This window comes from Schistocerca americana, chromosome 10 (assembly GCF_021461395.2).
Source record: "Schistocerca americana isolate TAMUIC-IGC-003095 chromosome 10, iqSchAmer2.1, whole genome shotgun sequence".
In the NCBI taxonomy this organism is placed as follows: domain Eukaryota; kingdom Metazoa; phylum Arthropoda; class Insecta; order Orthoptera; family Acrididae; genus Schistocerca; species Schistocerca americana.
The window spans coordinates 125,779,266-125,790,961 of NC_060128.1; the positions used below are offsets into that span (position 1 = coordinate 125,779,266).

Consider the following 11,696-nt stretch of genomic DNA (forward strand, 5'->3'; position numbering starts at 1 on the left):
TTATCTACTTTACGACGTAATCACCATTTCTGTCGATGCATTTTTGTAGACGCTGTAGCAGTTTTTGTATGGCCATGTCATACCAGCTCGCCACAGTGCTGTTCAGAAAGTTATGAACCACTTCTTTCACCTCGTCGTCGGAGCTCAATCGCTTTTCGGCCAAATGTTCTTTTAACCTAGGGAACTAGGTGCCAAGCCAGGACTATAGGGTGGGTAGGTGATTATGTTCCGCTGAAACTGTTGCAGGAGAGCAACGGTTTGCCGAGCGATGCGTGGGCGAGCCTTGTCATGGAGAATGTGTACGCCACTGCTCAACATTCCTCTTCTCCCGTTCTGAATCGCCCGTTTGGGTTTTTGCAGGGTCTCGCAGTGCCTGTCAGCGTTAATTGTGGTACCAACGATTCAGCTCCGACGACGGGCTGAAAGAAGAGGTTCATAACTTTCTGAACAGCATGACGGCGAGCTGGTTTGACATGGGCATACAAAAACGGCCACAGCGTCTACAAAAATGCGTCGACAGAAATGGTGATTATGTCGAAAAATAGCTGTAAACTGATGTAAACCATTGTAGAAATAAAAAGGTCTATGTACTTATAAAAAAAAATTGGAGACCTTACTTTTGGAATTGCCCTCGCAGATAAGTGTTAACAAGTTTTTCTGCGTACGTAGTCACAGCGAGAGTTTAGTTGCCTGCGCTGTCAGAAAGTCCCTGCAGCCCTGGTGTAAAGCAAATTCAAAACATTCCTTTTAGTACTAATGTGGAGCTCCACAGAGTTCTTATTATTCAGGGCCAGCTGCCACTTCTCGCGCCATGTAGGTACCTTGTTTAAACTATTTTGTGGTTTCTCTGTATCTTCTGATGACTTCAATAGGCCGTAAGCAACGGCTTCATACGCAAAAAGACCTGACGGTGCTGTTCAGATCGTCTCCTAAATCGTTCACGTGGGTTGAGAACAGCAGAAGGCCAGTAACAAGTTCTTGGGGGGATTCCCAGACGTGACGCTTCGGTTCCACTGGATGGCTCTGGGTGGCTTACAACGAACTGTGACTTTTCTGACAGGAAATAACGACTCCAGACGCACAAGTGTGACGATATCCCAAAGACACGCACTTCGATTATAAGCTGCTTGAGGAAGGCGGTGTCAAAAGCATCCTGAAAATCTAGAACTATGGAATCAGCTTGAAAGCTCCTACCGCTATTGTTCATCACTTCGGGTGAATAAAGAGTCAGTAGTGTCTCATACGATCGAACCTGAATCCGTGCTTGATAAGTGCAATAGATGATAATATTCGAGGCATTTCATAATGCTGGAACTCTGTCCGCGTGCGAAAATCCTACTACTAGCTAGCCAGTTGCTGCACCAGTAATCGATCGTATGTAGATCATCCTGCTATTCGATACCGTCTATCTTGAAGGGAGACGCGAATCCAGCCACAAATATTGTCTGTTGATAAGTGCATACGACAAGACGGATATTCATCGAAATATTAAATATTACACACTTTTTTTCCCGTACAGGGTTTCTTTCTTTGCTCGTTAAGAAACTTCAGCAATAATTTTCCGTATTTCCCACCGGGGCACGTTGACCATTACGCTGTTACCTGAGCAACGACTTCGGCGAGAGCCGGGCGCCTGCCGTAGCGTGCTTAAACTGCATGTGCCCCGTGGGAGAGAAAATTCTCTAACAGGGCGCTCCACTCACCTTTAAAAACTCCTGTGTAAAAGTTTTAATAACGCGGAAGCATTAGCAGCTGGCGCAGTCCGCCACTTCGCCATTTTTCCCTTCGCACCTACCCCCCATCCCCTTCCCCTCTCTAGTTAGCCCCACTCCTCAGCTAAATGTTTCCTAGCACTTCTTCTGCAAGAAGAAGGGAAATGGAGATCGGTGATGGAGTACCTTCTTTTCGTACCACCAAAACGGACACGTGCATATCTAGTTCTACGTGTACATTTACACGCCGCAGGCCAGCTCACGTTGCGTGGTGGAGGGTTCTTCTGTCATTTCCCCCCTTTTCCTGTTCCATTCACGAATGCACATCGGCAGAATCATCGTCGATTGACCTCCGTGCATTACCCAGTTTCTCTAATTTTCTTGTCCTGGTCAGTTAGCGAGACGTATGTTGTCTCACTCTTCTTGCAACGTCCACTCTCGACATTTCGACAGTAAACCTGTCCACTATGCACAGTGCCTTTCTTGCAGCGTGTGCCATCGCAGTTTTGTTGAGCACCTCCGTAACGCTCTCACACCTATTAAACAATCCCGTAACGAAAAACAGTGTTACTCTTCGTTGGATATTTTCTGACTCTCCTATCAAACCAGCTAAGGGTTCCAAACCGATCAGCAACACTGTGCAACCAGTCGCACAAGTGTTTTGTAAGACACTTCTTTTGTGGATGAATTAAATTTCCTTAATATTCTTCCCGTGGGCCAACGGCCTTGCCGCAGTGGTTACACCGGTTCCCGTGAGATCACCGAAGTTAAGCGCTGACGGGCGTGGTAGGCACTTGGATGGGTGACCATCCAGGCCGCCATGCGCTGTTGCCATTTTTCGGGGTGCACTCAGCCTCGTGATGCCAATTGAGGAGCTATTCGACCGAATAGCAGCGGCTTCGGTCAATAACACCATCTTAACGACCGGGAGAGCGGTGTGCTGACCCCACACCCACCTATCCGCATCCTTCCCTGAGGATGACATGGCGGTCGGATGTTCCCGGTAAGCCACTCGTGGCCTGACGACGGAGTGTGTTTTAATATTCTTCTTACGAATGTCAACCTGGCATCTACTTTTCCCATAATTTGTTTCATCTGATCATTCCACTTAAGGTCGCTCCGATTGGTTAATCCATTTCGTCTTATAAGAACACAATATATTATATTAATTTACCTTCAGAGTCACCTGCCAATACCTGCACGAATAATAGATCATACGTAGTGCGATATTATTGGATTTCAGACATTTTGCAAATGAGAAAAGGACAGCCATCGAGCTGTAGTTTGTAAGTATGACAACGCGAGAGTAAAGAAACGAAATCTGTTTATAACGTGCGCCTATACCAAGACGCGCGGCCAGCGTTTAAAAGGTACTTTTAAACACTATGACTCGCTGGGCGCAGATATTTAAAATCATTGCCGCAGCGCTTGATAGCAAGAAGCTGCGAAACAGAAGAAAGAACAATTTATCATTTGTTAGGAAAATTCTGGAATCTTTATAGTTAGTTGTACTTCTGGTCGCCGATGTGTTAACATGTACTTCATTACCTTTGATGTTTGGTCGCCGCCTTGTTAAGACGTGTTGTGTAGCACCGCTACAAGTTATATTTCATTTAGTGTGAAAAACCACGTTATCATCAAGAAAGAAAACGCTTTTGTAAACCTTGTGACGATAAAAAATACTTACGCGCACGCCAGGACATTTAATTTTTACAAAATATCACACATACAAAAGCAGCGATTGTTGGACTGCTCCATGTATGAGAAAAACATAAAAAAATAAGTTTTGTATTCATTGTAAATTTGTTAATGTTTATAGTTTAACGCCTTTGTTCTTTGAGAATATATTGATGCTTCACTGTACAGAAAATCTGTGCTTATTCTTTTCTTTAAATTAAAAACAATTAATGTTTATGTCTAAATGAACTTTGTTACAGGTTCGCTCTTTATCGCGGTGTCTCGATTGTATTTGGGAGACCATTAATGTGTTCAGTTTCCGATCTGACAATTTTTTTTACAAAATTTCACTGTTTTGCATTTTTTTTATTATTCAAATAGGTCCCTTAGGTAATTTCATTGAAGAGTCTGATTGCGTGAAAGCAATCCGGGTTAAGAGGTCATTTGAGAAACTATTTTCACGCAATCAATCTGTACGTCTCCTGAACACAATCGAGAACCGACGCATCGTGGATCATTCATTAATTTTTCTCTCTTTCCAAGTCGTACAAAAAAAAAAAAAAAAAAAAAAAAAAAATACGGCCAAGGAGAACTGCCGTGAGTACGCAATCTAGTGTTAAAAGGTTGCATTCTTTATCTTGTCGGCAAACATTGCCATAAAATATCAATATCAATGTTATATTTGGTTAAATACGAAAAGCAAAAAACCTTTTAACGCTAGAGTAGATAATCTTGCTATTCGCTACCGCCTTCTCGCATTGCTGTTTTCTTATAGACAACCGAACCATCAGCTTTATGAAATTTTCGACCTTATCCTCTAGATCACGTACATATACACTGATAAGCCAAAACATTATGACCAGTGCCCATCGCGACGTTGGATGCCGCCTGGTGGCGTTGCGGGCACTTGACTCGGTATCAAATGTATGTAAGCGGAGCGGACACGGATTGAGGATAACCCTAGCGAATATATGGGCTGCAAATGGCGAAATCCTTTGATACTAGCGACTTTGAGAAATTCTTATTACGCAGAGCGTGTGAACGAGTTTCTCGAATGCTGGTCACGAGCTACAGTATCGAGACTCTACGGACAAACGTACAAGGGCAAAGAAATAACTATTCAGGCGCTGAATGATTGAACGTCCACGACTCTTCATAGAACGTAGCGTTCGGAGGCTACTCTGCTCTGTAAAGCTGGATAGATAGTGAACCGTGGAATTTCCGCCGAAAGAGCACAGTGCTGGTACACTCACAAATTTTGCCGACCACACTGTTCATCGTATATTGTTGAACATGGAGCTCCGCAACAGACCACCACTACGTGACCCAACGACATCGTCAACTACGACATAAGTGGGCACGGGACCATAGGGATTCGACCGTCGATCAATGGAGACGTGTCTACTCTTCTGCTGAATCACATTTTTGCTACACTAGGTCGATGGTCGTCTCCATAAACGCTATCATCGAGGTGAAAAGGGACTCGAAACGTGCAGTGCGTTTCGGGTGGGGGCTCCTGGAAGCAGTATTATGCTATGGGAGACATTTTGCTGCGCTTGCACGGGACCTGTGGTAGTAGTCGAAGACGTGATCACAACTGAGGACCACCTGCATCCCTTCGTGATTAGTGGCTTCCCCGACGGCGATGTCATCTTTCAGCAGTATAATTGTCCGTGTCTCGAAGCCAGAACCGTCCTACAGTGGTATGAGTAGTATTATAGTGAACTCGATGTCTCGGCGACCAAATTCGCCTGATGTAAAACCCATGTAAATCCCTCTCGGACGCTGTTGGGCGCCGTCACCTCATACGCAAATCACCGGCCTGTTATTTACTCGAATCACATGACCTGTGCCTAGACATCTAAAGCCACATACCGCCACAAACATATTAACAAACTCTTAGATACCTGATACGCGGAATCAGTCATGTATTTTGTTTCAAAGACGTAAAAACAACCTGTTAAGCAGGTGGTCAAAATGTCTTGGCTCATCAGCGTATATTGTGAACAGTAACGATACTGTCACATTTCCTTGCTGTCCTCCTGAAATTACTTTGACATCTGTCTAGTTCGTACCCTTAACAGGGACGTGTTGGATTCTGTCTCGAAGGGAGACCTGAATCCAGCGACAAATCTCGTCTCATACTCGATAATCTCGTATCTTCTTCAGTAAGCGACCGGACGTCACGAAACAAGTCGTCAACATGAATGCCTTTGTCTACGGCGTTCTGGATATCACAGAGATGCGTTTCTTTGCGATGCTAGGATTCTGAAAAGCCGTACCTACACTGATTTACGCGTAGCATGGGAAGAAATAAAAAAAAAGTGAACAGCGCTTCGTCGAACAATACGTGCAAATGCCATTAAATTTGCGTTTTTTACGTTATAAATGAGTAAAGCTGCATAAAAGAACCATATGCAACCAACGTTGTCAGAATACAGTGAGAGAAAGGCGGAAAGCAATGTATGTAGGCGGAACTTTAGTATTAAACGGCCCACAAATGATGTAGTATCAATATACTACTCTTACACCATAACCAGTAACCCACCGCCCCTGATTCTTTCTACATCTACATCTACATTGATACTCCGCAAGCCACCCAACGGTGTGTGGCGGAGGGCACTTTACGTGCCACTGTCATTACCTCCCTTTCCTGTTCCAGTCGCGTATGGTTCGCGGGAAGAACGCCTGTCTGAAAGCCTCCGTGCGCGCTCTAATCTCTCTAATTTTACATTCGTGATCTCCTCGGGAGGTATAAGTAGGGGGAAGCAATATATTCGATACCTCATCCAGAAACGCACCCTCTCGAAACCTGGACAGCAAGCAACACCGCGATGCAGAGCGCCTCTCTTGCAGAGTCTGCCACTTGAGTTTATTAAACATCTCCGTAACGCTATCGCGGTTACCAAATAACCCTGTGACGAAACGCGCCGCTCTTCTTTGGATCTTCTCTATCCCCTCCGTCAGACCGATCTGGTACGGATCCCACACTGATGAGCAATACTCAAGTATAGGTCGAACGAGTGTTTTGTAAGCCACCTCCTTTGTTGATGGACTACATTTTCTAAGCACTCTCCCAATGAATCTCAACCTGGTACCCGCCTTACCAACAATTAATTTTATATGATCATTCCACTTCAAATCGTTCCGCACGCATACTCCCAGATATTTTACAGAAGTAACTGCTACCAGTGTTTGTTCCGCTATCATATAATCATACAATAAAGGATCCTTCTTTAAGGAATCTACGAGGACCTGCTGCAGAGTAATTTCTTCGAATTTTTTATTCAGTTACCAGTATTTTATTTGAGGTATTACATGTCATCTGTGTTACTCGATTTAATCAAGAAGAGAATAGAAGCGCTAGAAATGTGGTGCTACAGGAGAATGCTGAAGATTACGTGGGTGGAGGTACTGAATAGAATTGGTGAGCGAAGAAATTTGTGGTACAACCGGACTAGAAGAAGGGATCAATTTTTAGGACACATACTGCGGCATCAGAGGACCATTACTGGTTGAAAGTAATGGCGGTAACAATTGTACATGGAGACCAAGAAATGAATACATTCAGCAAATTCAAGAGGATGTAGGTCGCAGTAGCTACTGAGAAATGAAGAGGATTGCACAGGAAAGAGTAGTTTGGAGAGCTGCATCAAACCAGTCTTCGGACTGAATACTACAACAAAAACATGACGTTTTAGCATATTTGCTTTTTCTTGCATTGCACGTGGGCAAGATTTCCTTTAGCTGGTTTGTTAACATGCATCACTTTCGAGAAGTGCCGAGTTTCCGTTGCTACAAGGTACTCGCGAAAGTCTGTTAGGAACAGTCTGACTTTACTGTTAAGGCACAATAACATAATTTACATTCAATTACTGTATCTCAAAATTATCATCAAGTTAGGCTCAGTTAAAGTCTAGTTCAGATCTCATTTCGTTAGTGAGACGTTCTCATTCTCGTGGTTCTGTGTTACATGTGTGTAAGTGTGTCATTCAGTGTTCGGAATTTTACTTACTCAGTTTCGATACGTTAATCTGCATTTCAATAGAAGCATCCTGATAATATATTATTTCAACGTTCAGCTTGTAATTTTATGCATAATTCTTACTCTCTTATATTCTTGTGTCTGATTTGCAAGGAACCTACTGCGACATCACGCATTATAGCACTGTTCGTTATGCTGCGCAGTACAGTTCCACATGACAGCTTGTTTACTATACTGTTTTAGGCTTTCTAATCATTTTGGTAAACGTTAATTGGAATACAGTTACAAAATTTGTTTACTCATATCATCAGATAGAATTTACATAAGCACACTACTTGCACTGTTCAGTTGAAAGAATACTCACATTACGATACATTCCGACACGAAAGTTATAAATAGAAGAAGAGTAAACCAAACAAAACAAACAAAATAGATGCGGTTGTTGAGGAGACTGTGTTGTAGCGTATCCCGACGTCGTTTAATCTGTAGACTGAGGAAGCAGTGAAGAAAACCAAGAGGAAATCTGGGAAGGGAATTAAAGCTCAGAGAGATGACGTAAGGAAATTGGGTGTTTGCCGATAACAATGTAATTACTTCAGAGCCGGTAGGGGACTTGGCAGAACAGGTGAATAGAATTGATGGTCTCTTGGGAAGAAGAATATCAACGAAAGTAGAACAAAAGTAAGCCAAATCAAAGTAGTCGATGCTAAGGAAACTAGATTAGGAATTCAGGCACTACAAGCTGCCGAAGAGTTTTGATGTTTGAACAAGAAAATAACGCGAATTGACCAAAGTAGAGAAGATGTAGATTGCAGACTGATGATAGCATGAAAAGCGTTTCTGAAGAAGAGAACTTCATCAACATCGAATATAAATGTAAATGAAAGGAAGCTTTTTCTGAAGATATCTGCACGGAATGAAGCTTTGTACGGAAGTAGAACGTGGACACCGAGAGTTCAGACAAGAACAGAGTAGAATTAGCGGTTTTGCAGAAAATGCTAAAGATCAGATGCGTAGATCGCGTTATCTAACGAAGACTCACTAAACCGAGATGGGAAGAAAGTCAAGTGTGGGGAGCTGCATCTATCCTTCTTCAGACTGAAGGCGACGACGACGACAACAACAACAACAACAACAACAACAACCAGTTTCGGAAGAAGCGCTCTTAATTTTCTGCTGACACCTACGGAAGGTGTCATGGTGAAAGAAAACGTTCTTAGTATTTCTCCAGAGATTCAAAGCGCGTAACTGCACGGATTTTTCTTTATATTCCTGCCACTTTATTATCTAGGATCGAATTGATTGGAGTGTGTTTCTGCCATTTAACTCTATTGCGTATGCACTAAATTAAACAACCTATCACGTCAGATTTTGTCCAACATATGAAACAGTCGGGTAAAAACAGGGGGTGTGAATGTCTGTTCCAATCAGTAATGTCCGATTTTGAACCTGGCCAACTAATCTTACTTGAATTACTCGCTTGGGAGTCCTGCTGTAGCTGGGTGCACTTTGCTCCAGTCCTTTCACTGAGGAAGTAGGTGTGGAGCAACTGGAAATCGGATTCCCTATGTAGTACTTCTCTTGTAAATGTTTTGTTTATTTACAAAACAAGTATTTCTATGCTTGCTGCGGAGAATGGCCACGCAAACAAACTTTTTGGCTATGTAGTATTTTGAACTGCCAAACGAGACAAGGGTCTGTTGATAATACTTTCACCTGGCCTATGAATCTCCATACCTCAAACATCCAAGTCTTGTCTCGGTTCCCATTTTAATGTGGACTGTAACTCCTCACGCCAGTGGTGTTACAAACGTTGAAGACGAACGCCAAAATCATCCGACAGGCCATTGCATAGTGCAACACTTTGGTTACCGTACAGTCATCGCAACCGATCACCTCATTACACGTAATTACATCAGCTGAGCTTGCTAAGGTGCTCAGAAGTAGTTTCGTGTGATGTAGATGTGAAGGTAATTTAGGGGGTACGCCAAGGGAATGTCACATGCCCGTTACTATTTGTAATGATTATTAATGATGTAGTGGATAGCGCCGTAAACTAGGTGTGGCAATTCGTGGTCAGTGGTGTTGTCTTTAGGAAGTCTGTAACGCTAGAAGATTGTGGCGAAACACTGGAAGGTCTGCGGAGGATCGATCATTGGCGCAGTGACTGGCATTTTACCCTCAAGATAAACAAATGTAATCTGTCACCCATAAATAAACGAGGAGATCCTGTCCTGTTCTATTACATTCTTGCCAACAAATCGTGAAAACAGTGACGACCGAAAAGTACCTTAGAATAACCGTCCAGACTGACGACATAAAATTAGTTGTACGGAAAACAGGTGCCAGGTTTAGATTCGTTGGAGGAACGTGAAGGAAACGCGATTCATTCACGAAAGAAGCCGAGCACCAGACTATTGTTCACTTGAAAGGTTTTGCTCCTATTATCGTATAGTTCTACCCATGTTATTCTCGCTATTAGTGGGGGTCTTGAAAAAAAGGTATTTCGTATTTAGAGAGGTGGTAGAACGAGCAAGGAAAGCAAAAATGTCTAGTGAACATGATCTATTCGCTCTTGTGCAACAGAGTTATTAAAGCAAGTGTTTTTCTTGGAACAATGAACTTTTTTTGAAAGTAATTGCAGAGCTCATGAGAAGAAGAATGCAGTGATGTTGTTAAGCCTTTAACGTTTCGCAATGACGTATCTGAATAATGTGCTAAAATTTAGGGCTAGCGCGAGGGGATGCATGCGCTATTGGACTGTTGTAAGCACCGCAGAATGGGGCTCTAGTTCAGATTGCAGCGTAAAGGCTATAGGTGTTTACATCGCAATAGCCAATTCAGGCATAACCGTCAGATAATCTTGCGAAACGTTTCAGTGTCAACATTAACATGCGCCATGTTGCTGTTCTAGTTTTTTTAGGAACTCGATCGCAGTTACAAGATGTATGTCGTTCCATCAAAAAAAAAAAAAAAAAATGGTTCAAATGGCTCTGAGCACTATGGGGCTTAACATCTTAGGCCATCAGTCCCCTAGAACTTAGAACTACTTAAACCTAACTAACCTAAGGACATCACACACATCCGTGCCCGAGGCAGGATTCAAACCTGCGACCATAGCAGCCCCGCGGTTCCGGACTGCAGCGCCTAGAACCGGTTCCATCAAAAATGAGTAATAATAACACTAATAAGTTTTCTGGGGACGATATTTTCCACAGCAAGTATGTACATATCCCGCACATGTATTTTGTTACACCGTTGATAGTCGTAGCTCATGTATCAAGAAAGATATCGAAGCAAGCATTGTTAGTTACTCTTTCATAAAGTAGCTCATTTTTCTTGCTGCAGTCTTAATGTTTAACTGCCTTATGCGTTTCTCCTTTTATGTTATACTGTAGATCTCTTCCGTGGATTTGTTTGTTACTTTTTGCCTGGCTCGACATTTCTGCGGTTCCACCTACGTCAACATAGCTTAAGAGTTGCACATCCGTTTCGCTTCAGAAAATTCGACTCGTATTTGATGACATTTTGGAGTCACTAGACGTCTGAAGGCAACAGGTCGGTAACGTGAGAAATGTGATGGTATTTACTAGAATAACGTTTTGTTTAACAAGGCGTCTGATGCCAAGTAATAAACAGCTGTTTATTTGGCGTCTCACGCCCGCAAGTAAGGTACTGGAGTGCCTGATTAATTCTGAGTGACGATGAAAGGACTTTGCATCATAATTCGAAATAATATAGGCACTGAAGTATCGTATTTATCCGCAAACGACTTACAAATAAAATGTCTACCCTGTACGGGAATATACATAACAGATATATGAGTATAGGGTGTAGACGCATGGTTGATGACATGCGGAAGTTTGCATCTAGCCGTGAGTAGTGCTCGAATAGGCTAATGATAAGACCACCCCTCGTAATAAACAAGAATTCCGGGTTTGAGTCCCGGTGAGAGACCAATTTTCACTGTCTTCATTCCATTATACAGATGATGGCTGTCCATGTTCGCAACTGCGAAGACATTTCATGCACTCCTGCTACAGTTGTCTCAGTCCCTGTGTAACTAATCTGTAGTGATTTCCACATCATTTGTGCAGTTTCTAACGTAATACAGCACACACAAAGCAAAGTGTGAAAAAGGAAGCAAACCGAAAATTTCGACAGGGATAAGTGTCGATTTTTATTATGTGATGTACTAGTGCGTTTCTTAACCTATTACATTAGAAAAACGTGAAAACTGGGAGACTGAGAAAAAATAGCTAAATATTTACTGAAGATGCCTTTAGAATAAAAGGCAGAGCACACATGCCAATTAAATGCTA

At 42.7% G+C, this 11,696-nt stretch overlaps 1 pseudogene; it reads left to right on the top strand.

Moving 5' to 3' along the window:
• The first annotated feature begins 2,428 nt into the window (after nt 1-2,428).
• Nucleotides 2,429-2,546, top strand: LOC124552859 (annotated as a pseudogene).
• The last annotated feature ends 9,150 nt before the right edge of the window (nt 2,547-11,696 follow it).